Genomic DNA, 26,595 nt, shown 5'->3' with positions numbered 1-26,595 from the left:
ATTTGAATTCCTTCAGGGGTAATTTGGTACCCGAGAAAAGAGATACTTGACTGACTGAAAACACATTTCTCAAGCTTGACGTATAAGCAATGTGTTCTGAGTCTGCTTAAAACCCATCGTAGATGTTTGATGTGTTCCTCAAGGGTGTCAGAAAAAATCAAAATGTCATCCAGGTATATCACAACACAAATGTCTAATAGATCACGGAAAATATCGTTGATAAATCGTTGAAAAGTGGCAGGTGCATTACATAGGCCGAAAGGCATTACTAAGTACTCAAATAAACCATAGCGAGTTTTGAATGCAGTTTTCCACTCATCTCCTGGACGAATCCTGATTAAATTATAAGCACCCCTGAGATCTAGTTTTGTAAAGATCTTGGAAGTCTGTAGTCGTTCTATGAGTTCTGGAATAAGTGGCAAGGGGTATCGATTTTTTATCGTGATGTTGTTCAATGATCGGTAATCGATAATAGGTCTGAGTGAGCCGTCTTTGTTCTTTACAAAAAACATGGCTGCACTAGCCGGAGAGGTAGAAGGTCTTATGAAACCCTTTTTAAGGTTATCATCAAGATATTCCTTGAGATGAACCAGTTCAGGCTGAGACAATGGATAAATTCGTGCGGTGGGGACTGGAGCGTCTGGAATAAGATCAATAGGACAATCATATATTCTATGAGGTGGGAGTATTTCTGCATTGGTTTTGCTAAAGACATCAGAGAAGTCAAGTAAATAAGTTGGAAGACCGTCGTATTTTACAGTACTTAAAAGTATGTTGTAGATAGGATAGCAAGTTTCTTTGCAGAAAGTAGAGTCTAGAGTGAGTGAGGTGTTGGACCATTGGAAGGTTGGTTGATGAAGGTGCAACCAGGGTAAACCTAAGACTATTGGGAATAATGGTGAAGGAATGATGTCAAATGTAAGGGTCTCGGTATGGGCGTTACCACAAGTAACCAACAATGGTGCAGTTTGAGATTGGACTGGACCGAAAGAGGAATTAGACCCGTCAATGAAGGTGACAGACAAAGGAGTTTGCTTTAACACAAAAGGAATTTTATTTGAGTTAACAAAACCTAAATCAATAAAGTTGCCACAGGCTCCTGTGTCGACCATCGCGTCAATGGTTGTCCTATCTTGGTCCCACTGTAAAGTAAGGGTGAGAAAGATATAGTGATTAGTGGTAGTCCCAGTTGTGGTACTTGCTATATTGAATCTATTAATGTTAAAGTTGTTACCTTCAGACCTATTCTTTAGAATTGGGCAAGAAGACACCATGTGGTCAGGGGCTGAACAGTAGAGGCAGAGATTCTGAGCCCTACGTCTCTGTTTCTCAGCTGGAGATAATGGCCCTTTGATTGTGCTGACTTCCATAGGTACTTCCTTTGGGGGGGACCAAGTCCTCCTAAAAGGTGTTGGTTGATATGAGTTTGTACGTTCAGCCTTTCTTTCTCTGAGACGGCGATCAATAGAGAGGGAAAGATGCATGAGATCCTCTAGAGATGCAGGAATCTCAACACGGGCGAGCTCATCTTTCATAGATTCGGATAGCCCGAGACGAAATTGATTTCTAAGGGAAATGTCAGTCCATAAAGTTTCCCTGCACCAGCACTTAAATTCTGAGATGTAATCTTCTACAGGTCTCTTTCCTTGTTTAAGGTTCCTGATGGTATTTTCCGCTGTAAGTTGTTTGTTAGGGTCCTCGTATAGGAGAGACATCTCATCTATGAAAGTGTTAAAGGCACCCAGAAGATCACCGTGCTCCTCTACATAGGCATCAGCCCAAACTCTTGGTTCTCCTTTAAGGTATGATATCAGGGTGAGAATTCTGACTCTGTCAGAATAGTAGGTACGGGGACGTAACTCAAACATAAGGCGACAAGAACTAATAAATTGACGGAAATATTTTCTATCTCCTAAAAAAGGTTCCGGAGGGCAGACCTTGGGTTCAGGTCGGTCCCTAGGTTGAACAAAATTCTGGTTACGGAGGGCATCATTTTCTAACCGAAGGTCATTCATGGTAGTGGTAAGAGTATCCACTCTTTGTGACAGTCCAACTAAATGGTTGGCAAGCTCCGCTGGATCCATTTTAGTTAGTGGTGCTGCTATTATGTAACGCTCCTGCGTATGAGTTTAGTTATGATTTAATTGGATCTCAGCTGCGGAGGTTTCTCAGGGTTAAACCACTACTTCACTCTCTTGTATGGTCAAAGAGTTTAGGGTTTAGTTCATCACAACCTCTATTTAGAGAATCAACTTAATCATGAATGCTTATTAATTCATAAGCTATGTATAAGCAGATGCAAATAGTAAGGAATAAAGTTCTTAAGTGACTGTTTAGGTAAATAGCTAGGCTGTGACTTGAATACAGGCAGGATTAATGCATGAGTCTATGGCAAATGATATAAGTAATGAAAAACCGGCAGTGATAACTTGCAGTACTCAGATAAGTAACCAGGAAAGTTCTGATAAGCAATGTAATATTTTAGTAAGCCAAGTCCTATAGGTAAGCACAACAGGCGGATCACAGTATGACTGTATTAGGTATTATGTGTAAGATACTTGCGGTTCTGAAGACCATTCCAGGCTGGGTTGTGTTCCCAGGTTGTGACTGGCTGTGGATAGAAGTCCGGGCTGTAGGTAGAGATGGCTCTAGGTGGAGATGCCTGTAGCTGGAGATGGCTGTATTTGGAGATAGTCTGAGCGTTAGAGCAGTTCCTGGTGTGCTGATGGCTGGGGCTGAGAGGAGCTGTTGGTCCCGAGAGGGGTCTCCAGGGTCCAGGTAGTGGCGGTCCAGAGGTCCTGTCAGCGATTCCAGGTGACGGCAGGAGTACAGCAAAATAGCAGCACATCCTGCCGTCATTACTGGAGGTTTAAATAGCCCGTGGAGCGCGGGAGAAGCCGTGGATGGCGGGTCGCACTTCCGCGTTCCAGCGTGGAACGCAAGCCTCGGCGCGCCGGAAATGACGCGCATAGATTGAGGAATGGAGCGCAGCTGTCTGCAGGATGGACGGCTGCGCTCGATACAAAGAGGATAACGCCAGTGGCGTTACAGAAGCATATTTTGATAGAAGAGTCTCTTTTGGAAAAAAACTGTGCCTGCTAACTAACCTGATGTAATGTGTTACTTTATCTAATACTGTGCTGTCAATGAATTTTAATGCAGCCACAAGGTATACAAGTGTACCCAGTACTTCATTGCGTAGTATGACCTTCTTAGAGCTGAAAGCTTGGTGGAAATCACTGTCTCTAAGAGACCTCTCACCCAACACCTGGGATTCAATAGTCATGCCATTAAAACCACTGAGTGTGGAGCAGAGATCATATGACCTATGATCATAGGTCTGCAATGTGCGAATGGGTCTCAAAGTACATGTGAACCTGTCCACCTTGGAATGTTCTTAAGTTTACATCCACCATTTTTTGCTGTAGACTGATGGGATGGAATACTCCCTGGTGAAAAGACCATTATACCAGGATAGGCACTGACAATTACAAGTCCATTCCCGAGGTTTCCACTCCTGGAATGCAGACTTCTGAGAGGACAGGCACATGGACTCCAACTCAGTGACAGATTTGTTCCACTTTCACACCACAGTCATGTTTCTTATGCCCTCTTGCTGATTGGCATTGTCAGACTGTATCCTCGCTGGATAAACCTCACGGGATGAGCCTCCAATGATTTGTATTTCTAGCAGTTTTGATTCTTCCTGCATTCAGCTGCATTAAGCACCCAGAACATGTCTTCAACTGGAGAGGCTTGCGTCCTTAATGAGAATCCTTCAGCAGAGGGGCAGGAAAGGACTAGCCAAAGTCTGCACCTGATCAGACTACATAGAGATCTGTGGCTTTATCAAAAAATGGCTCATAGTAGGCTCCTGTACAAAAAGAGAGGTTGTGGTGTTGCCCTTAGCAACTGAAAAGCTGTAGGCACCCATGTACTTAATCGCTAACACCTGTATTCTGAGAACTAACACCTGTATTCTGGCTGGTTGCCAAGGGCAAACACGCTCATAAAACCAAATATTTGAATAAAAGGAATATTTTTATTCTAAGCAAAACTGTACCTTTCACCACAATATCAATTTATCCATCTACAATAAGCTGTAAAATTCATCAATTCTAGTCGCACATGGGGAAACAAACCATTGATCATAGATATGATATTTTCAAACAATATTTTGCTCAAAATGTATTGCTCGACACAAAAAAGGAAAATATCGATTTGACAACATTGAACTAGTTTTTCTGTCTGTTTAAAAAAAAAAAGGTTTATTAGTAAAACTATCCATTTAGTACAACCCATTTCTGAAAGACACAAGCGTTTAGTTAACAGAAAGAGTAAGGAAAGATGAGATATGAACTATCCTAGTTTACTCTTAAGATGCAATGATAGTTTAATGCTATATTAATAGATTTTTTTAAGACATGTTTAACGTACTTTTTTTTATAAAGCAAATCTGGTTACAGTGCCAGAGTGCCATGTGTATCTTAGTGATGATGTGGGAATAATGGCGGTGATACCTCACTATGGAGGCTGTTAGCGGATGTAAATCAGCTGATGAACTGTCAGAATCTTCACTCTGGCCGATGTACTGCCAGTTTATCTAGCGTCATTGCTGCCAACATGTGAAAGATAAATGTGACCCTTGGTTCCCTGGGTGAGTAGGGTACATGCACCTCCAGCAGCAACTACCCTAAGGGATAAAAGCACTTCATCAAATTGCTCGTTCTCTGGCAAAGAGAGCAAAACGTGTTTGTATGTGTGCGTTTGGTCACCTCCCCCTGTATAAAGAGAGGAAAAGACTGTAGTAAATTCACACACCTAACAGAAGAGGCTGGCAGTAAATCCAGGTCTCCTCCTCACCCCCTTTATTATCACATTCACAGCATGAAGTTATGAGCTTCCACACAGCTCCTGCTATAAAAAGGTGATGGATGATAGGGAAACCTCAGGGAGTTAATATATTCTCCCATTAAATTTTACTTTAATTGGTATTTGAGTCAATCAGAAAGCCACTAGACAGTGAATTAAGGAAGAGAAAGGAATGACGAGGGACAGAAGACTATGAGGTTTGCCCAGCTCACTGGGTACAAGGGCCTGCTCTCTTTATATTGGAAAGGAGAGCGTAGTAATTTGCAGTAATATTATGAAGATCAGTTAAATGTGTGTCTATGGTATAGATAATTTCCCATGATCAAATAGAAACAATCACAGCTCATTTACTAATAAATAGGTCATTCATGAAATGTTCTTCTACAGCAATAATTGGATTTTTTAACTTATTATAAAACCTCATTAATGGACTTTATCGAGGGACGCATGATTCAGTGACAATCGGGGGAAACTGTTACTTACAGGAGGATTTAGACACTGGCAAACAAAAAAAGAGTGACCAGTCAGTATGGCCACTCCTACATTTAAAATGCCGTTGTTTTGTATAAAAGCAATGCTAGGAGAGTAAAATCAGGAGTGGGACCTGTGTCCTTAATGGATTTTTTAGTGAGGGCAAAAATCTAAATATTACTGCAAAAAAAATTATGTATTTCTTCCTCATTCAGGGACTTTGGATTCTGTGACTATTTGTACATCCAAAAGCAGTCCAACTAAGGGGTGTGAAACATCAACAAAATACTAACTGAGCCACCTGAAGGACCTTATGACCAAAGGTGACATCAGATGAGGCTTGAATATAAACTTGGTGAAACTAAGGCCTCGTACACACGACCGAACATGTCTGCTGAAACTGGTCCGCGGACCAGTTTCCGCGGACGTTTGGTCGTGTGTACGGCCGACCGGACAATTTTCCGGCGGATCGGACAGGTTTCCAGTGGACAAATGTTTCTTAGCATGCTAAGAAACATCTCCGCTGGAAGCCTGTCCGTCGGACATGTTCGGTCGTCTGTACGACTCACCGGACATGTCCGCTCGGCCGAAAGCCCTCGCATGCGTCAAAGTGATTCGACGCATGCGTGGAAGCATTGACCTTCCAGGGTCGCGCACGTCGCCGCGTCATCGTTGCGGCGACGGCGCGGCCACGTCACCACGTATCCTGTCTGCGCGGATTTCGGTTTGATGGTGTGTACAACCTTCAGACCGAAATCTCAGAGCGGACATGTGCGATGAAAATGGTCCGCGGACCGTTTTCATCGGACATGTCCCCTCGTGTGTGTACGAGGCCTTAAAGAACATGTGAACAGATAACTATGTGGTGGTCTTCCAGATCTGCGGAGACAGTAGCCTGTTGCCGAAAAACACTCACTGATAGACTTTGCCTTAATAGAAAAAGGTGGAACCTTATTAGTAATTGCAGCAGCTTTGGCATCTTGACATGTAAACCCCTTCAGTTGACTATTGGGATCCCTATATAATAGGCAGTCACCTGAAGGAGCATGCACAGCAGGTTGACAATGCAGACACATTAAAACCCAACTCCAGCCAAAACTTTACTTTGTGTTGAATATAGCAGAGAAGAGTTAGAGCCATTGTCAGGTTTTTATTGCCATCTCCCCCCTACTGGGAAGATTTCCCATCACATCTGAGCAGAACAGGAAATTCTAGAAAAAAACTTTTGAATGGGATTCAAGACAAACACAAAAGCACAGTTTTATTACACTTAGGGAAATCTTATCAATGGTGTCACAAACAGACAGAAATATGAGGGACACTTTAACTCTCCCCATTTTACACAAACCTGCTGGAGTGAGTCTTTATACCCTTCCGACCATAATCATTCTAGTCATGAAGGTTCAATAAGCAGTATAAGGCCACGTGGAAGCAAACATATTGATCAATGCAGTCCAAACCTTACCCACAGCTTTCAATGTGTTTCTGAAAAGGGACACATCCATCTAATGACATCTGACAATGCCTTGAATAGAAGACCCACACAAACTACTCCTTCAAGCTGTTTTTTTTATTAGCACATCCCAATGGTAACAGAGCAGTATGTACACATCCACAAACTACAATAGGGTAAACATTTAAACATGGATTCCATGTGTCCAGGACACCTTGGAACTAAATGATAGGCAACCAGAATGAATTGGCCCAATGGCAGTATATGTAAATACTTGTAAAGGCAGAACAGCACAAAGAGTATGCACAATTTGTAAGGGCGGTGTTCCCAGGTTACCATTTATGGCATTTGTTCTGCTGAGTCTTATGAAAAATAATCTACCTACAAAGACCCTGGATTAGGCTCAACCTTCTCCATAAATAAGTAAAAAATATTATTTATAAACCCCTTAAATATCAATGCACTACCCAGCAGATGCATATTACAAAAAAAAAACTTTATTCAATACATTAAAAGCCATAATGTTAAACACAAAAAATGCCCTTCTCGCTTGTTGTATCACGATGCAATATAAGGTACTGATAATGAAAATATGTGTTTTAAATATGTATTTAATGTGCTAAAGTATTCTGGGCCAGATTCATAAAGAATCGCGGCGGCGTAACGTATCGTCTTAACGTTACACCGCCGCAAGTTTTCAGCGCAAGTGCCTGATTCACCAAGCACTTGCGTGTAAACTTACGGCGGTGTAACGTAAAGCCGTACGGCGCAAGCCCGCCTAATTCAAATGGGGCGTGCACCATTTAAATTAGGCGCGCTCCCGCGCCAAACATTCTGCGCATGCTCCGTTAGGAAATTTCCCGACGTGCTTTGCGCGAAATTACGGCGCCCCGACGTATTGTTTGAACAGCGACGTGCGTAACGTATTCCCGGAAGTCATAGGAAAAAAAGAAAATTTTAATTTGACGCGGGAACGACGGCCATACTTTAACATGGCTGGTCTAAAGTTAAGCCATGAAAAATCAGGCTAAACTTTGCGACGGGAAAAAAACGACTTACGATGACGTAACGCACGCGAGTACTTTCGTGGATCGCCGTAAAAGCTAATTTGCATACCCGGCACTGGAAAACGACGCAAACTCCACCCAGCAGCGGCCGAAGTATTGCAGCCTAAGATCCGAAAGGCGTACGAAGCCGTAAGCCTGTCGGATCTTAGCCAAATGCCGTCGTATCTTGTTTGTGAATCACAAATTAAGATACGACGCGGCAAATTTGAAAATACGCCGGAGTATCAGTAGATACTCCGGCGTATTTCTTCTGTGAATCTGGCCCACTATTCTTAAGAATACCACACCAGGCAGCCTCAAATATTCATAAACCACAAAAGTCAATTTTTTTTTTTTTTAATGCAATGTGCATAGGGATGTGAAATGGCATGGGCATTCTCAATCTGAAGAGATCAATATAGAATATTCCAGAAGGTTACAGTTCCATGCAGGTATTTGATCCCCACTCATAAGCACTTCAAAGCTGGTAGTACCTGGTACATGCAGATAGGCACATGTGGTCCAGAGGATGATTAATAAAGGTATTGCCTGGGTGGACTAAACACAATTATCACATGTATGCTGTATATTCATATTTGCCAGATAACGGCCATTGCACCTCCCTTGCACATCAGCCAGTGGCACCAAGTTAGTCCGTAAAGTAGGAGGATTATACCATCCAAGTCCATTAGTCATTTAAAGGAAAGCCAGCCATATACTGTCCAACAATATTGTGCCACATCCTCAGAAAAATGTAGAATGATACTTATTAGTCCCAGCAATTGTATCTCAGAAAGAGGCAGGGCATGTGTCAAGATGAATGTTGAACGGTTTCGCCGGCTTAGACCAGCTGCAACAGAGGCAAAATGGCGTGTTTATATATTGTTTAAAATATCCGCCAGGCATTCAGGTGACGTGCAAAATGCTCATAAGTTGTTTTGAGTCTTATGAAAACCAATATTTTTGGTGAAGCCAGAAGAAAAATTATCAGTAGGGGCCTCTGAAAAACTGACAAACTGACACATGGAATAGCACAGCACATATTTATCATATGTACACTTTGGTTGCATACTTTTGGCCCTTTGCAGATCTAGTGCATATAGTGCATATAGTGCAGTAGCAATAGCACGGTTGCTTTCAAATACAGTACTTTTTTTAAAATGTGCGTTAACTGTAGATGGTACTATATGTCACTAGGTATATGCAAATGTTGTGCCATTGGCTCCCCTATGTATTAATGGGATTGCGGACAAGTAGGATCTCTATACCATATACTCTGGGCATGTAAATGTTCAACCAGCTTTTGGCACAAAATATCTATCATAATTTCTGATATCACTGGAATACTAATGCCTGTCAATCCAAAAAATTGGAAATCCCAGTTGACAACTAATCCATAAGAGGTCCTCTCTCTAGTTAGAACCAATTTCTCTTAAGAAAAAGCCCTGAAAGCTCTGAATTGCAACTCATACCTGACCTGCTCTAGTGTATGGCAACCTTGTATAGAGTGGAGTTCTGTTCACGGAACCTAAATTTAGAGATTGAGGTATCTTTTGGTCTCACTGATATGATATTACTGATCTGATATTATTTACTGATTCAATTTGACTGTGTAACATTGTTAGTTACGATATTCCTTATTTTGTTTTCACCCTGTACTATATATGAAGCATGAGCTCCTAGGCATTTGTGTATGCTATATACTCAGTATTTGTGTTCAAAAAATGTATTAAAATCTATTGACATCTATTGTGCCTTAATATGAAAAATTGTATTGTTGCTCCTAGCTATGAGTCAGAAGATTTGTTTTATTTTTAGCCATTGTGTGCAGAAATGAAATGGAGAAGCTAACAGGCCCCTTTCACATGGCCGCTTTTTTGCGGCCGCCAGATATGTGCACCAAGAATCTGGGAAATCTTGCTACTGGAATGACTGGGTTAAGTTATGCGATCAGCAGAGGTTTGAAAAGGCGCAATTTTAGTGTGAAACGCGTCAACCTCTGTACCTGTGTTCTGTGTTGTGGTGGCAGTCTTTTATTGTTTCAATAAACATTGTTGGATTGGCGGTAGTGTGCAGCAGAATTCCTCTTTAGTCATATTGCTACGGAAGCAAGCCAGCGCTAGCACCCAATCGATCCATTTGAATTATACTCACCTGGAGCAGCGTTTCCTTTATCTTCCTATGATCACCAGAGGTCGCTCGGCCCATTTAAACTAATGGCATGTTCACAGCAGCTGCTGATAAACGCATATAGCTGCACACAGAGCGATTAGCGGTTGTTTGTCTGAGCCTGGATGCAGTCAGGTGAAAAGACCATGGATATCAGAGGTTCCCACTGGTCAACAATGTAAGAGTGTCCTTCTCCCATTGACCACCAATATATAGGACCACTACACCAACTACAAAAAAGAAGCACTTTTATACCGACCACTAATGTAAGGGGCACTGCAATTTTTACCATTGGTGTTTCTTTTCTGGCTATTATTTGTTCCAAAACACAATTGTTACTGAGTGTTAAATACATTAGTCTGGGTATAAAATATGCTAGATACACTACGGCCCGGATTCAGAAAGAATCGCGTATCTTTAGGCAGGCGTAGCGCATCTCATATGCGCTACGCCGCCGTAACTTTGTCAGGCGAGTAGTGTATTCAGAAAGAACTTGCGCCCAAAGTTACGGTGGCGTAGCGTATATGGGCCGGCGTAATTCAAATGATCCAGGCAGTGGGCGTGTTTTATTACAATGAGCCGTGACCCCATGTAAATGAGTTGCCGATCGAACGGCTCATGCGAGCGCATGCTTAGAGTCACATCGCAAATACTCCCCAAGATACGTTGGTTCAATGCTTTGTCGACGTGAACGTAACTTACGCCCAGCCCCATTCACGTACGACTTACGCAAACAACGTAAAATACGACGCTGTTCCGGCGCTTCCGACGTCCATACCTTAACATGACTTACCCCCGATTTATGAGGGGTAAAGTTACGCCGGACCGACGCCTTACGGAAACGGCGTAGCTAAATACGACGGGCGCAAGTACGCTTCTGAATCGGCGTATCTACCTCATTTGCATATTCAACGTGGAAATATACGGAAGCGCCCCTATCGGCCAGCGTAAATATGCACCCCAAGATACGACGGCGTAGGAGACTTACGCTGCTCGTATCTTGGCAACCGTGAGGCGTAACTAATTCTATGAATCAGTTTCAACAATACGACGCCTCACATTCGGACTTACGACGGCGTATCTGGAGATACGCCGTCATAAATCCTTTCTGAATCCGGGCCTACATGTTTTATTCTTTTATGTATTAATAAATTTACAACTTACTGACCACTCAAATGCAGCAAGTAATAATTTAGCATGGGTAGTCAAATGTGGTTAGCAGGGGTTCCCCAAGAGATGAAAATTATTTTAAGGGTTCCTGTATTAAAAAGGTTAAGAAAAGCCAATCTAGACCATACGCTAGAAGGGTACATAGACCAGCCTGCACAGCAGTGTTTGTGCACTTGTAGCTTGCTTGCTTAAGGTCATCTATGGGGAAGTAAGTGTTGCATCCCCTGTTTTTGGTGTGTGTGCGGTCTGCACAAGTGTGTGCTTTGTCTGTCAGAGGTCAGAGTGCTCCAGTATTTTACAGTCCTTAAAGCCATGAGTTTGGCAGAGAGGTGCCCTGGGCTTGTGTTGTCTCAGTATCCAGATATGACTGAACTGTAGACCTCTCCATGCCCTGCTTGCCTCTCACTGTGCTCTTTGTCCAGCTGTATGAAAAGGTTACTGAAATCTGGCTGGCTCACACATCCTATAGCTCAACACACCCTCTCCTCGCCATGGACAGGAAATCCAGGCTGAGCCTGACCTCACCCTGAACTTTGCACATTGTAAAGGACTCTGATTGATCTTTAAAGTTTGGTTGAAGAGTCCACGTACTTGCATGCAAGGAAGAGAATGTTCATTTTAGCCATATCAGCATATACATAGACATCTAAAAACAAAATAAGGTTCAAACTTGGAAAATTATATAACTGTCTTAAGGCCTGGTTCACACCTTTTTACGTAACACACACAAACACGTCATAGAAATACATTGAATTCAGTGAGGCTGTTCACATCCCTGTGCTGCCTTAGCAAAAACAAGACATCTCAGATTTCCTGTGCATTTTCAAATGCTGTGATTCTAAAAAAAAAATAAGGGAAATGTTTTAAAATGCATATTAAAAACTGATGAAAAAATGGACAAAAGTGGACACTATTAGATGTGAATAAGGTAAACAAGGTGGGGGTGTTGGCGCTGTCTACCCAGAAGAAGAATCTAATGGGGTAAGGATAGGAGCTATCCTATTAAGTGGAGGTGTGTGTGTATACCCCACACCACAGGAATAGATTTAGGGTCAATTATGCATTCTATTTTTATAAGTTTATGTTACTCTGTACTTATATCACCAATATAGATGTCTCGCTGGTAGATTATGCTGATACTACCTAATTCCTTATGGGGGTTTCCCCTATGTGCCAATTTTTTTAATTTGGATATGTCTAGGTATTAGACATTTCCTCCTCCCTTTCTCCCTTTGCTTAGTACTGTTAATGTATTAATGTTTACCTTTTCTGTTTTTTTAAAGTGATCATTTTAATTATTTATGTAAAGAAAGAGCAGCACCAAGGATTGCCCATTAAGATCCAAGGGTTTCAACACTTTCTAATGCAATTAGCCCATATTAGAATAGGGGCGGCTAAGGTCGCTTTTTCTATTGCCGGATTGGCTGCTTCCGGGGTAGGGGCGGAAGCAATGAGGTGGCGCTCTTCCTTATAGACGTAATGAAACACTAGATGGCACCGCCTAAGACGACGTCTATGACGAAACGCATAAGATGGAGTCACATACATTACGTCACTTCGGGGTACCGTCAGCTGGGATGCAGTTGGAGGGCACGCTGCGGTTTCTAGCTTGGCAGACATACTGTGCCTGTGTTTTACATTGTATATGCCTGCTTCTATAGGAGGCAGCTACTTTTTATCTGATTATTTTTATGTCAGTTTTATGGTGGTAGTTAATTAATTACTTTTGATACTACACCATGGGAGCCATACGTTTTTTCTTCTGAGGTAATTGGAGGTCTGCTGTTGCCAAGGAGTGGAAAACTTATACATAGCCAAATGGTGAGCGGTGGAACAGTACAGAGGAAATTCAGCAGATCTGATTTATATGCTGTATACCCCTGGAGGGGTGCTTGGAGCTGGTGAGTGGGGACCCTTGAGGGGGGAGCACCTGTAGTCACTTCAAGATCACCTGTTGTGTTACCAAACACATTTCACTGTGAGATCACGCACCGATGTGGATGGATATCTAATATTAAACAATTATTGGACATTTATTATCACTTTGTTTTTGGACTTCCTTTGGAACAGTTCATATATTTATATATACGTATACTTTTTAGTTTATATATTTTTTTGGTGTTTATTCATATGTTTTCTAGCTTTTCAACATATTTTCACCAACTATGGCATAATGCATAGGAGCTTGCTGGATTACATTATTGTTATTACATTTCACTATTATTATGTTTACCCACAGCCTTTTATAATAGTTCGGCTTTATAGCCTGATACTTACACTGGCTCATCCCTAGGTTCATAGGGATGTTATATTGCTAGCACTGTCACTTTTTGCACTCCAATTCGAGATTTTTTACACCAGGAAGACGCCATCCTGTGGTGTGGGGTATACACACACACCTCCACTTAATAGGATAGGTCCTATCCTTACCCCATTAGATTCTTCTTCTGGGTAGGCAGCGCCAACACCCCCACCTTGTTTACCTTATTCACTAGTACCTCCAACTGGGGATTCTATTAGGGGGGGCAGCAGCCTATTTTTACATATTATCCTAAGCGCAGGATTATTTATTTATTTTGATGTGAATCTGGCCTAAGAAATGAACAGAAGGGCTCATATGCACTGCCTTGGGTGGGTGCAGTATTTCCCACCTAGAAATATGAAGCTCACTGCAACCGGATCACAGACTGCTATTGCGTTACCGGGACAAATCATTGATACAAAGAATTTTTATCTAATGGAAAGTATGAAAAATGGAAGTCCTAGGTCTTAAAATTACCTAAGCCTTGTGAAGATCAAGGAAGGGTGCCCTGTAGGGCAAAGCTGCCAGCTCTGAAACCATCCTTGCAGAAGTGATGCTATGAGTGCCACTTTCTGAGACAACAGTAGCAAAGATCCCTGATCGGTTCAAAAGTAGGCTTCTGGCAAACATCAAATTTGAATCCCATGGTTCATGCAGAGGCCTCACAGGGAGAGCATCATGAGTAATCCACTGTATAAAGGAGTAAACTAAACTAAAGCTGGCCATACAGTGATCAAAATTTTCTAAGATCGCCAGGGACTGGCTGAATTCCACTCAGTGTGTGGCTGTCCCTGTTCGACAGAAGTCAATTATTTGATTTACTTCTGTTGAACAGACAAGTTGAAAAACTTTTTCTTGATCAGCGGCTGCAGTTACTGTCAGAGAAGGGCTGCTTGGTATGGCAGCTTCAACGGAACAACTGAAAACGGACAACCCAGATTTGAGTACTAGGACCTTTAAAGACCAATCCGGGATACCATTCAGCCCAATCTTTACTGGAAGTCTGGGAAAAGGATTTAGGGAAGGATATACAGGTGCATCTCAAAAAATTTGATTATATAAAAGTTAATTTATTTCAGTAATTAAATTCAAAAAGTGGAACTCATATATTATATTGATTCATTACACACAGAGTGATATATTTCAAGAATTTCTTTCTTTTAATTTTGTTGATTATGGCTTACAGCTAGTGAAAACCCAAAATTCAGTATATCCGAAAATTTGAATGGCCTTTGCTTCACAATCCTCTTAAGGCTGCAGTTATCCCTGTTGCTTGTGCAACTTTTTCTACCACACTTTTTCCTTCCACTCAACTTCCCATTAATATGCATGGATACAGCACTCTGTGAACACCCAGCTTCTTTAGCAATGACCTTTTGTGACTTACCCTCCTCTTGGAGGGTGTCAATGACTGTCTTCTGGAAAACAGTCAAGGCACCAGTCTTCCCCAAGATTGTGTAACCTACTGAACCAGACTGAAAGACCATTTAAAGGCTCATGACACCTTTACAGGTGTTTTTAGTTAATTAGCTGATTAGAGTGCGACACCAGTCTACAGTATTTTTACAATATTCAAATTTTTTGAGATACCTTATTTTGGATTTTCACTAGCTGTAAGCCATACTCATCAAAATTAAAAGAAAGAAATGCTTGAAATGTATCACTGTGTGTTATGAATCTATATATTAGTTTTACTTTTTGATTTGAAGTACTAAAATAAACTTTTTGATGATATTCAATTTTTTCTGAACACTTTAACGAAGAAGTATGGCTAAAGCTATTTTGGCCCTACTTCTCCTATAGGTCACAGTAATGCAGTTTGTTCTGCAGTCCTGTGACCCATTGTCAGGTGATGTCACTTATTCGGTCTAGGCTCAGGAAAGATCCTGACCATATGGTTGGGATCCACTCAGATGCCTAGACTGGCACCTGGCTCAGCATCTCAGTGATCCTCTGAGAGTCTGAACCAGCCCAGCGCTTCAGTGAGCGCTGGAGGGGAAGAGCAGAGAGCCAGTGACTGACAGTAAGGACTCTTTCACATGGAGCAGATTTGTAATTGATCCACTCCGTTAGCCCGTTTGGCTCAGCGGGGATTCCTCCGTAAATCCCCGCTGAGCTGTCGGCGGACAGGGCGGTCCCCGCACACAGTGCAGAGACCGCCCTGTCTCTCCTCCGCTCTCCCCTATGGGGAATCGGATGAATACGGACTGTGTGTCTGTATTCATCCGATCCGTTCCGCCGGACGGAAGAAAAATAGGGTTTTCTTCCGTCCGCAAAAGCGGAACTTTGCGGATGGTTGCGGACGTTAGCGGATGCATCATCCGCTAACGTCTGCAATCCCATAGGGATCCATTACAAGTCCGTACATCTGAAAGGGGCCTAACAGCTCTCTGCTCACAGTAGAAGGGGAGAACTGAGTGATTAGTTGTGTTTGATTACTCAGTTCACACTGCAGAGCCGGGGGGGGGGGATAGATACATCATGGGATCGATGCTGCATTGCTGCATCCACCTAGGTGAGTATAAATGTTTGTTTTTTGCATTAAGTAAGAACTTTTAAACGTTTTAAAGTCAGCAGCTAGAAATAACATATTTAAAAATCAGCCAATTCTTACAGCTGTGGGTCCCCCTGTGCTGCCATCTTGGATACAAGAGCCAGCTGCGAGAAACCCCATACCCTCCTTTTGGATGGTGTCAATGACTATCTTCTGGACAACTGTCAAGTCAACAGTCTTCCCCATGATTGTGTAACCTACTGATCCAGACTGAGAGACCATTTACATGTGTTTTGAGTTAAAGCGGAGTTGCCCCCATTTAAAAGTCAGCAGCTTCAAAAAGTGTAGCTGCTGACTTTTAATAATCAGACACTCACCTGTCCAATGAGGCAAGCGATGCGGGCGCTCAAAGCTCCGCTCCTCTCCGCGGTGCCGGCATTAAAACTGTGGGCTCCCGGCTGTGGCACTACACATGCGCAAGCAGCTCTGCGATTGGCTTGGCAATCTTCTGGGACCTGTGAAGCATCCAGAAGATTGCAGGGAGGGGGGAGAGGTAATCTTCCTTCTGGCGCCGTAAAAACAGGGTAACCGCTCCTCCCCCAAAAAAATGACATGCCAAATGTGGCATGTCAGGGGGTAACCAACACTTAAAGCGGAAGTTCAATTTTCGGGTGAAACTCTGCTTTAATTAGCTGATTAGAGTGCGACACCATGAGTTTACAATATTGAACTTTTTCACAATATTCAAATTTTCTGAGATACAGAATTTTGGGTTTTCACTAGCTGTAAGCCATAATCATTAAAATGAAAAGAAAGACATTCTTGAAATATATCACTCTGTGTGTAAAAAATCTAACTAATATATGAGTTTCACTTTTTGATTTGAATTACTGAAATAAATTAACTTTTTAAAAATATTAAATTTTTTTGAGATGCACCTGTAAACTGTAGATATAGATTGTAAGCTCTAACGTGCAGGGCCTTCCGATTCCTCTTGTACCAAATTGTATTGTAACTGTAATGTCTGCCTTCATTTTGTAAAGCGCTGCACAAACTTTTGGCGCTATAGAAATCCTGTATAATACTAACAATACATACATACAAAGGGCCAGATCCACAAAGAACTTACGGCGGCGTATCTATTGATACGCCGCGTAAGTTCTACGATGCGCCGTCGTATCTTTGTTTTGTATCCACAAAACAAGATACGCCTGAATGTGGGCTAGATCCTACCGACGTACGTCTTAGTACGCTGTCGGATCTTAGGTGCATATTTACGCTGGCCGTAGGTGGCGCTTCCGTTGATTTCCGCGTAGAGTATGCAAATTAGCTAGATACGCCGATTCTCAAACATACGTCCGCCCGGCGCAATTTTTAACGTCGTTTACGTAAGGCTTTTTTCGGCGTAACGTTACCCCTGCCTCTATGAGGCGTACGCAATGTTAAGTATGGACGTCGGGACAGCGTCGAATTTTCCGTCGTTTGCGTAAATCATCCGCGAATAGGGCTTTGCGTAAGTTACATTCACGTCGAAAGCATTGACTATTTGCGACGTGATTTCGCGCATGCGCACTGGGATACGTCCACGGACGGCGCATGCGCCGTTCGTAAAAAGCGTCAATTACGTGGGGTCATACTAGATTAACATACAACACGCCCACTCCATGCCTACTTTGAATTAGGCGGGCTTACGCCGGCAGATTTACATTACGCCGGCCCACATATGGGAGCAAGTTCTTTGTGGATACCCTACGAGCCACTCTGATTTACGGTGGCGTAGCGCATATGAGATGCGCTACGCCCACCTAAATATACGCCCGTTTTTGTGGATCTGGCCCAAAATGTATGGCACCAAAAAATTTCCCACTCTTGTGATGTACATGTTCACTTGGGGATAACAGGCCATCAGATTCACATCCAGACTCCCTCAGTGTTGGCAGATATGGTTGCCACCTGGTGTATAGACGACTCTCCCTTGTCAGCCTATTTAGAAGTTTTGACATACCAAGCTTGCTTGAAACTAACGGAGGAAGTTGGTTTGTAGATGCAGGCAACCTTGGTTTAGGCACCTGGTGAACAAAAGGAATGTCTGTGTGGCGACTGAGAACCTGGCCCAGGTTGTTTGCTCCTTGTTAATCTTAAATCCTCTCTTCCTTGTCAAACTGCTAAGCCCCTGTGGAGCTTACCAACCTATGGGCATCCTCTTGTGGTGACTTTAATAGGTAATAACTCAAATTCTGGTGGGCAGCCCCGTTTGCTCTCCTGTGGTGCACCAATATACCATCTGGGACCCATGACTTTGAGAGTGCTGGTGTCATCTTGAGATCCCATTATTTTGAGTTTATTCTTGACTTTTCATCTTTCTATGGCAATATACAATTCTTTGTGGATATCCAACGCCATTGGTGTAAGCTTAATGTAACTAAGATTCTCCCTGAAGAAGCCACAAAGGCGAAAAATTTCAAAACAAGAGCTTTTACATGAAGCAATTTTTTGACCACAAGAATTACTATGAAGTTGTAATGGTTTTAATGTGCAGTTTGTTTTTGTGCAAAAATGTAATAATGGTTTTAACAAATATTTTGTGACTATTTGGTACCTGAAAAGTCCCATTTACTTCTCTTTATAGTGTGGCGATTTACCTCTCCATCTGTTTTTGGGTGGGTAAACCCTTTTAACTTCAAACCGACCTGCAGAAAATGCACAAAGAGTGCAAGGCAAATATACACGAGCTGATATGTAAAGAAAGGATGTGGCATTTAGGTAATCAAGGTCACAATTAGTCTTGTACATAGTATATCACAAAGCATTACATGCATGAATTATGGGTAATTTACCATAATTTCCAGTTATGTTAATAAGGATCTATGTATACACTTTGTGTGTTACATACACACTGCACAGGAGTTCACAAATTCCGAAAAAAAATTGTTTGTCCATGTACTAACTAGTAATTACCCATAACTACAGTGATGATAATTTTTTGCATTTAACTGGAGAGGGGGAGAGGGGGAGGGGGGGAATCAGCTTTAAAATAAGTTTGACACTGGGTGGTATGCCAACAATACATGTAGCTGCCCTTTACACATTATGAACAGTGAAAGTTAACTTATTCTTTATACATAGCCTGGCCTACATGCAACCAGGCCCAATCTCAAGTGTCCTTGCTCTGCAATACCACTGTGAGGGTGGAACTCTGTGCTATGGGAAAGATTGCTGGTTTACGCCACATGTTGGAGAGAAAGACACACTAATTACACAGCTGTGTGTTCAGCTATTTAGTTGTGACCTGACTATAGCTCAGGCCCCACCCTATAGACAGGAAGTCTGTCCTGGGAATCAGGTGAATTCCCAATCTCTCTGAGAGAAGTCAGGGGCTGTGTGGATGTCTGCAGGAGGCAGATGTCCTTAATGGAAGTAAGCTAGGTTTGTGCTTAACTCTGGGAAACTGTTAGTTCTGAGGAACAGAACTGGGCCTAGGCTAAGGGCCTGAAACAGCCGGATAGCAAGTATGACAGCTAGGAGGCCAAACTGTTGATCTGGCAAGATACAGGAATGGTGGAACCCCCCTGCGAGGGCTGCTATTGTATTTGTGAACTTTTATGCTTTTAAATAAAAGTGGGCTACCAGGCCCTTAAAAACTCAGTTTTGGATTGGCGTACTCACTGGAAAACGCATCTATCGCTGGAATCTAATAACCCCAATCTTACACCACATATAAAAACAAATTAAGATAATGACAATTCATCTGTCTAATGTAATATACACTCTATGCGTTTATCTAAAACAAGTTTTAACCAAGCTTAAAAAACAATGGCGCAAGGGGTAATTTTAAATGCATCTTAACTAACACACTGTAAATCAAAATGACCACCTGGGGCATGATCAGAGCATTATGGGTCATGGGAAAAATTTAGCAAAAGAGCCTTTTTAACTCTTCAAAATTTCATAGAGCATTAAATGTTGCCAAAGGGCATACCATGAAGCAATGGGTATTAAACAGCCGAGCATATAATGGAGGAAATAACTGTCATGCAAGGCAAAATAAAGTGATAATTTGATTTGGTGTCATTTAGATTCCACAAAACCATTGTACACTTTACATAACAGGAGGATATTTTTACAAAACAGCTTCAAATGATCAGTTTTGGAAAACCTCACCAATTATAGTCATAATCATAGCATCCAGAGGCATTGAACCATGGATAGTTGAGCAGACCTGTGCCCCCTTATTAGTTACCTAAAATAATATAAGATGTGATTTTTATGTCTACATCTTGTTTTCTATTATAATTTTGATTATATATATATATATATATATATATATATATATATATATATATATATATATATATATATATAGCGACCATGAGAATGCACACTATATCAGTTATCACATCAAAAAGCACTTCAATAAATTTTAGGGAAAACTTTACTACCTGTGTTTTTATGTGCTGTTGCTTTTATGCAACGAGATAGGTATAGTCGGGAACATTTTAACGTAATGTGGCGTAAAAAAGGATCCACTTTTAGGTGCAACATATACATACGTATGTGATAACTAATTGAACAAACTCCTATAGTTTTTTACGCCTAATTAAAAATTATTATTATTATATATTTTAACAGCCCAAATTGACAGCATACAATTGGACAGGTTTCAACCAAAATATAATAGTAAGGATGACAGATTCCCTTTAAGCATTGGGAATTCCTCTTTCTTTTACAATCCACACAGCTTGTCACCATGAAAAGGAAAGGTTTATCCTGGTAAGTGTGACAGGGTTTCTCCTAGGAATATAATTCAGCCGCAGGGGAACAACGGAAACAGCAGCAGAGCCCTGAATCTCAGCCTGCAGATTTATGGCCCCTATTTTCTCTCTTTACTGCAAATACAATCAGGCAGTAATAGCCTGACACAGGAATACTAGCAAAGCGTACCCAGGGCTGACAGAAAAGCAATGTCAACCAAAATCTAAGAGTTTATAAAGGAACAAACCTCTCCAGCAATAGCAATGAGAAGTCCATCAGGAAAGTGAGTGGTGCCTGTGTTTTATTCTTCACCTTCTAGGGATTACTACAAGTACACAGCGGCGAAAGTAAGGGGGAAAAAGAGACAGGCATTGCAAAGAGACACCAGCAGAGGGAGACTGAAAGAGAAACACCAACAACAGAGAGTAAAAATGTACACTCTCTTATTGCATACAAATTCTTCTCTATCTGACAGCTGGCCATGAATATGCTTCATTGCATAAGTCAACGTTTGCTATTTCTTCCTAACTAGACATTCGGGTTTATTCAATATTACGTTTCTGATATAGCACCAATAAATGATATGGCACCCAACAGGCTATATTCAAAGTGCAGTGACCCAGCACAATCAATTAGATGTGTTCTTCAAAGTCAGAACATACAACACCAGCACACCACAGATCTTGAAAATAAAATTCAAGATACATGGTGTGCCGGCGATGTTCTGACTTGTGGTTTGCAGCTGGTAGTTGCTACAGGACCCACTTACTTCAGGCCATGTGATGGGAATATTTTATGCGTTCTTTAATGTGCAAACTAGGGCATACATGCTCTGCCCTAAAGCACTTTGGATCTTTTGAACCCTGTCCCCACCACCACAATCATAAAAGCCAATGTTTTTTTTTTGCCTACTTTTATTTTGCCTACTATTTTCTTTGGTCCAGTCTGCCCCCCTCTCTTCATTCTCACCATACTCCCTCCAGCAGCTACTTGGCATATCCACATAAGATATACCAGGAGGCATCAGCTTACAGAGTGTGGCTGGAGGAGGGTGGACCCTGTGGTCGACCATTGGGGGACTGGCTGCAAATTCCGGAAGAGGCAGCCAGCTCCCAATTATATCACAAAGATGTAACATCATAATTGCCAGAACATATATCGCCAGCACACCACAGATCTTGAAAATAATGTCCAAGATCCATGGTGTGCTGGCAATGTTATGACTTGTGGTTTCCAGCTGGTAGTTGCTACAAAACGCACTTACTTCAAGCCATGAAATGGGAATATTCTATGTGTTCTTTAAAGTGCAACATAGAGCATACCTTCTCTGCCCTAAAGCACTTTGGATCCTTTGACCCCCTCCACCACCACAATGATAAAATCCATTGGTTTTTATTTCTTGCCTACTTGTTTTTTGGTCGAGTCTGCCTCCCTCTTTCCATTCTCACTATACCCCCATCCAGCTACTTGAGATATCTACATCAGATATCCCAGGGGGCATCAGCTTACAGAGTGTGGCTGGAGAAGAGTGGACCCTGTGACCCACCACTGGGGGGTATGCTGCAAGAACCCAGAAGAGACAGCCAGCTCCCAATGATAATCAAACGTGTGCAAAAAGGCAGCGTACTAGTAGTATCCACAGTGTAGTGCCACAAAGGAATTAATAAAGTTGTCCATACATGTGAAGATGTTTCTTGTTTAGCCCAAAAGAATGGATGTACGAACCCCCCTCTGCCAGCTACTGTATTCTGACCTGCATCTGTCAGAATAAAAAAAACAGGGGGCGCGGCGTAACATATCTCAGATACGGTAGGCCGCCGTAACTTAGGGAGCAAGTTCCGTATGCAGAAAGAACTTAGCCCTTAGTTACGGCGGCGTAACGTATGTGTGTCGGCGTAAGCCCGCCTAATTCAATGGGGATGATGTGGGCGTGTTTTATGTAAATTCACTGTGACCCCACGAATTTGGTGTATTTTACGAACGGCGCATGCGCTGTTCGTGAAAAAATCCCAGTGCGCATGCTCAAAATTACGCCGCAAGTCGTCATTGCTTTAGACGTGAACGTAACTTACGTAAGCCCTATTCGGGAAACGACTTACGCAAACGACGTAAAATTTTTAAAACTCGACGCGGGAACGACATCCATACTTAACATTGGCTACGCCTCATATAGCAGAAGAACTGCGCCCTTAGTTACGGCGGCGTAACGTATGTGTGTCGGCGTAAGCCCGCCTAATTGAAATGGGGATGATGTGGGCGTGTTTTATGTAAATTCACTGTGACCCCACGAATCTGGTGTATTTTACGAACGGCGCATGCGCCGTTCGTGAAAAAATCCCAGTGCGCATGCTCGAAATTATGCCGCAAGTCGTCATTGCTTTAGACGTGAACGTAACTTACGTACAGCCCTATTCGCGAACGACTTACGCAAACGACGTAAAATTTTCAAAACTCGACGTGGGAACGACGCCCATACTTAACATTGGCTACGCCTCATATAGCAGGGGTAACTTTACGCCGAAAAAAGCCTAACGTAAACAACGTAAATATGCAGCCTAGGATACAACGGTGTAAGACACTTACGCTGGTCGGATCTTAGGGAAATCTATTCGTAACTGATTCTCTGAATCCATCGCATAGTTACGACCACGCACACTCAGAGATACGACGGCGTATCCGGAGATACGCCGTCGTATCTCCTCTCTGAATCTGACCCAGGGACTGCAACTGTAGTGGGCTGGGCTCTGAGGAAGAGGTCTCTGTCACCTCGAAACGCGTCAGCCAGCAGCAACGCACCTCGCCACCCCCCCTACATTCTGGAGTGTGGTTTGAGGGGTATTATAATTATCGTTTGACAAGCCTTTTTATCATTCTTTGTTTGTGAGTAGTTTTCATTATTTTATTTTTCCATTAAAATTTGCCAAACGGTAGTACACGAGGCTGGTGCGCCTTTCTTTTTCCCTTTTTGTCTTCTATCAGGATTCCCCCATCCATGAAGGGCAGCAAGGCCTCTGTTACTACGGGTTTTTTTGACATCTAAGGAGAACTGTATGTAGACATTTGACCAATCATCAAGGATCCCACTTGTGCGCAGGAGTTTGTGTTTTTTGTCTGTACTGCAACTGTAGTCACTGGTCGGGTAACTTTTTGCCTCCTGACTCCTCATATTTCAGGCTGAGTCACAGAAATCAGAACCCGAAGAGACACGTGTGTATGCCCAGCTTTGTGTTTTTTCTGCCCGGCTCCTTTGATTTCTCAATCAAAGTTTGTCAAGCCAGGTAATGTTAGCAGTGTTAACTACGGCACAGATTTTGACCTGAATCACAGAAAACTGCTGAAATTTGAGTCATGTATGGCCAGCTATAATGCAAACGTTAAAGTGGAATTAAGCCCAAAACCAAAATGAAATACACTATATTAATAAAAGTATTGGGACACCTGCCTTTACATGCACATGAACTTTAATGGCATCCCAGTCCATGTTTTGGACAATTTCATGCTCCCAAATTTGTGGGAACAGTTTGGAAATGGCCCCTTCCTGTTCCAACATGACTGCGCACCAGTACATGAAACAAAGTCCATAAAGACATGGATGTGGTGGCTGCATTTCTTTTCTTAAGCTTTTCCCTTTGTTTTCCCCTGGTGATCTAGCCAGTAACACACCACCTGTATTAGAGAGTTTGGGTTTAGGAAGCCCAGTCCCCAATGACAGATCAGGTTTGCCCCAGGGCATTCTGTAAATGGCCTCTTGGGATATATGATGGGGGTTTCCCAGAGCAGGGCATGTCATTCTGCATTAGGCCTAATGTGGCATTGGGTGGGGTCTAGGGTGACCACATTTCCAAACTACCATTTAGGGACACCCTCCCTTCCCAAAAATAAGCTAGTGCTGTAAGGAATCACAGCACAGTGATTGGACACAAGAGGCAGGGATTTATGATTTTTACAATCACAAGCAGGGGGTGGTATTGTGCTCCTACAGGCATTCCCGGCCAGGACAAGTACTGTCAGTGAGTAAAGTGGTGATGTGGCGGCCTTTTTTAGGGGCATCAGATTGGCCCTGGGGGGTAGCTGTGTCAGTTTTATTCCTGGGACACTGTATTGTCCTGGAACAAATGTGCCCAGGACAGACCTGCAAAATGCGGGACTGTCCCGGGCAATCCGGGACACATGGTCACCCTAGTGGGGTCCCCCCTGGAAAACATAAAACCCCCAGGAAAGTCCACCTATTATATTTGAGGAGGGTGGGGAGGAGGCATAGGGGTGAACTTTTTTTGCGGATAGTTCTGCTTTAATCTAGCCATACACTATGCGAGTTTAAACCTGGCTAAAATTTACTTAGAGGGTGGCACCCTACCGCTAGACATCTTTTGACTGAAAAATTGTTGGTTGGAAAAAATAGTTGGCTGAATAACAGCTGCATCCAAATCACTTGCAGCCGCTGTGCAGGTGTCTTGGTAGTCAGCAGGGCCAGCTGTCAAAATACTATAGCCGAAATGGGAGATTTTTTTACCCGCGATGGAGGAATCGGTTTTATTTATTTTTTATTCAGCCCACAAGATGATTTAAAAAATGTATAGGTATAAAGCCAGCTTAAGTATACACATTAATTAAGTCAAACGAACAAGATGGATTCAATTGCTTTGAATTATCTTTAAGTAAAAAAGTTCTGCACTTTTCAACTTTCTGGAACATTTTAATAAATTTGATATTTGAATGTGGACTTTTTTGTGTAACTTTTATATATTTATTCAATATATTTGTAACAATTCTTTGTTATCAGTGCTGACCCATAAAACAAAACATGCAATCATATTCTTATGATACAAGATACATAAATATCTAGAAATAGCATGCTTTATGAGCAGTATAGAGATGAGATTACACCACTACAGACGCTGATGACCCCATGCTGGACACGTCTCTTTGATCAGAAAGCTCCAGGTTAGGCCATAAAACGATCTTGTGAAAATAATCTGCTCCTCCTTTTTCCTTCCTCAGCTATCCCCCAACAGAGGAAGGGGACCGTCTGTCCTGTGAGAACATCTTGAGATCAGATCATGGTGCATACATGGGAGACAATCACATAACAGAGCAGCAGAGGAACAGAATTCACACCACAGCAGGGCCAGCCATAAATGTTTTCTCCTTGCTGTGTTTACAGCCGCCATTCAGTAGCAGCTTTATCTTTGTAGGGTGATAAATACCTCAGACTCATTCTGGTGTATTCTTGCTGCAGCTGGGACTCCAGACGCAAGCCTTCTTTCCTTTGAACCATCCAAAAAAACAGGAGTACAATAGCCATCCTCTGCCTGACAAAGAGCAGCTTCCTGTCCTGTTCAACGTGATGGAGCTATTCTCTGCTAGGTGATAAGAACCAATCCTCTAAACATACCGAAAACCTGGCAACAAAGATTCTATACATTCTTTCCCAAGATAAAACACCAAAAAAGAAATTTTATAAAAAAAAAAGTGTGCTGTGCTTTTCACATTAGAAATAATACAATTACCTAAAATCACACTGGTTTATAAATATTTCCTGTGTTGGCTGGTAAGATAATATATGTTGTCCTGTATGAGCAGGGCTTCTGTTAGAAATCCTATGCCCCCCCCATACAGCCTAGCTGAAAGGAACAGTGAACCAAGCCTGACAGGTGACTCTTGCTGCTTGAACAAACCACTCATCTATGAACCCAGAATACCCGTGAGAATGAGCCCTTATGTTTTTTTTTGTTTTGTTCTTTACAATTTTAGTTTTTATTTTCTTAAAAAAAAATTAACAGCCCTGTGGGGAGTTGGTGAAATATCCCAAGGTCTCACTTTTGAAACAGAGAAAGGGATTGAGGACATAGATTCCACAATCCTT

At 42.2% G+C, this 26,595-nt stretch overlaps 1 protein-coding gene across 1 annotated transcript in view; it reads right to left on the bottom strand.

Annotated features, from left to right (window-relative positions):
- SKAP1 (src kinase associated phosphoprotein 1) overlaps positions 1–26,595 on the bottom strand; it is a 634,192-nt gene that overhangs the window by 285,356 nt on the left and 322,241 nt on the right. The gene's annotated exons all lie outside the window — the stretch shown is intronic.

The sequence above is a fragment of the Rana temporaria genome, chromosome 12 (assembly GCF_905171775.1).
Source record: "Rana temporaria chromosome 12, aRanTem1.1, whole genome shotgun sequence".
NCBI classification, from domain to species: domain Eukaryota; kingdom Metazoa; phylum Chordata; class Amphibia; order Anura; family Ranidae; genus Rana; species Rana temporaria.
This window is presented reverse-complemented; position numbering and strand designations above follow the sequence as displayed.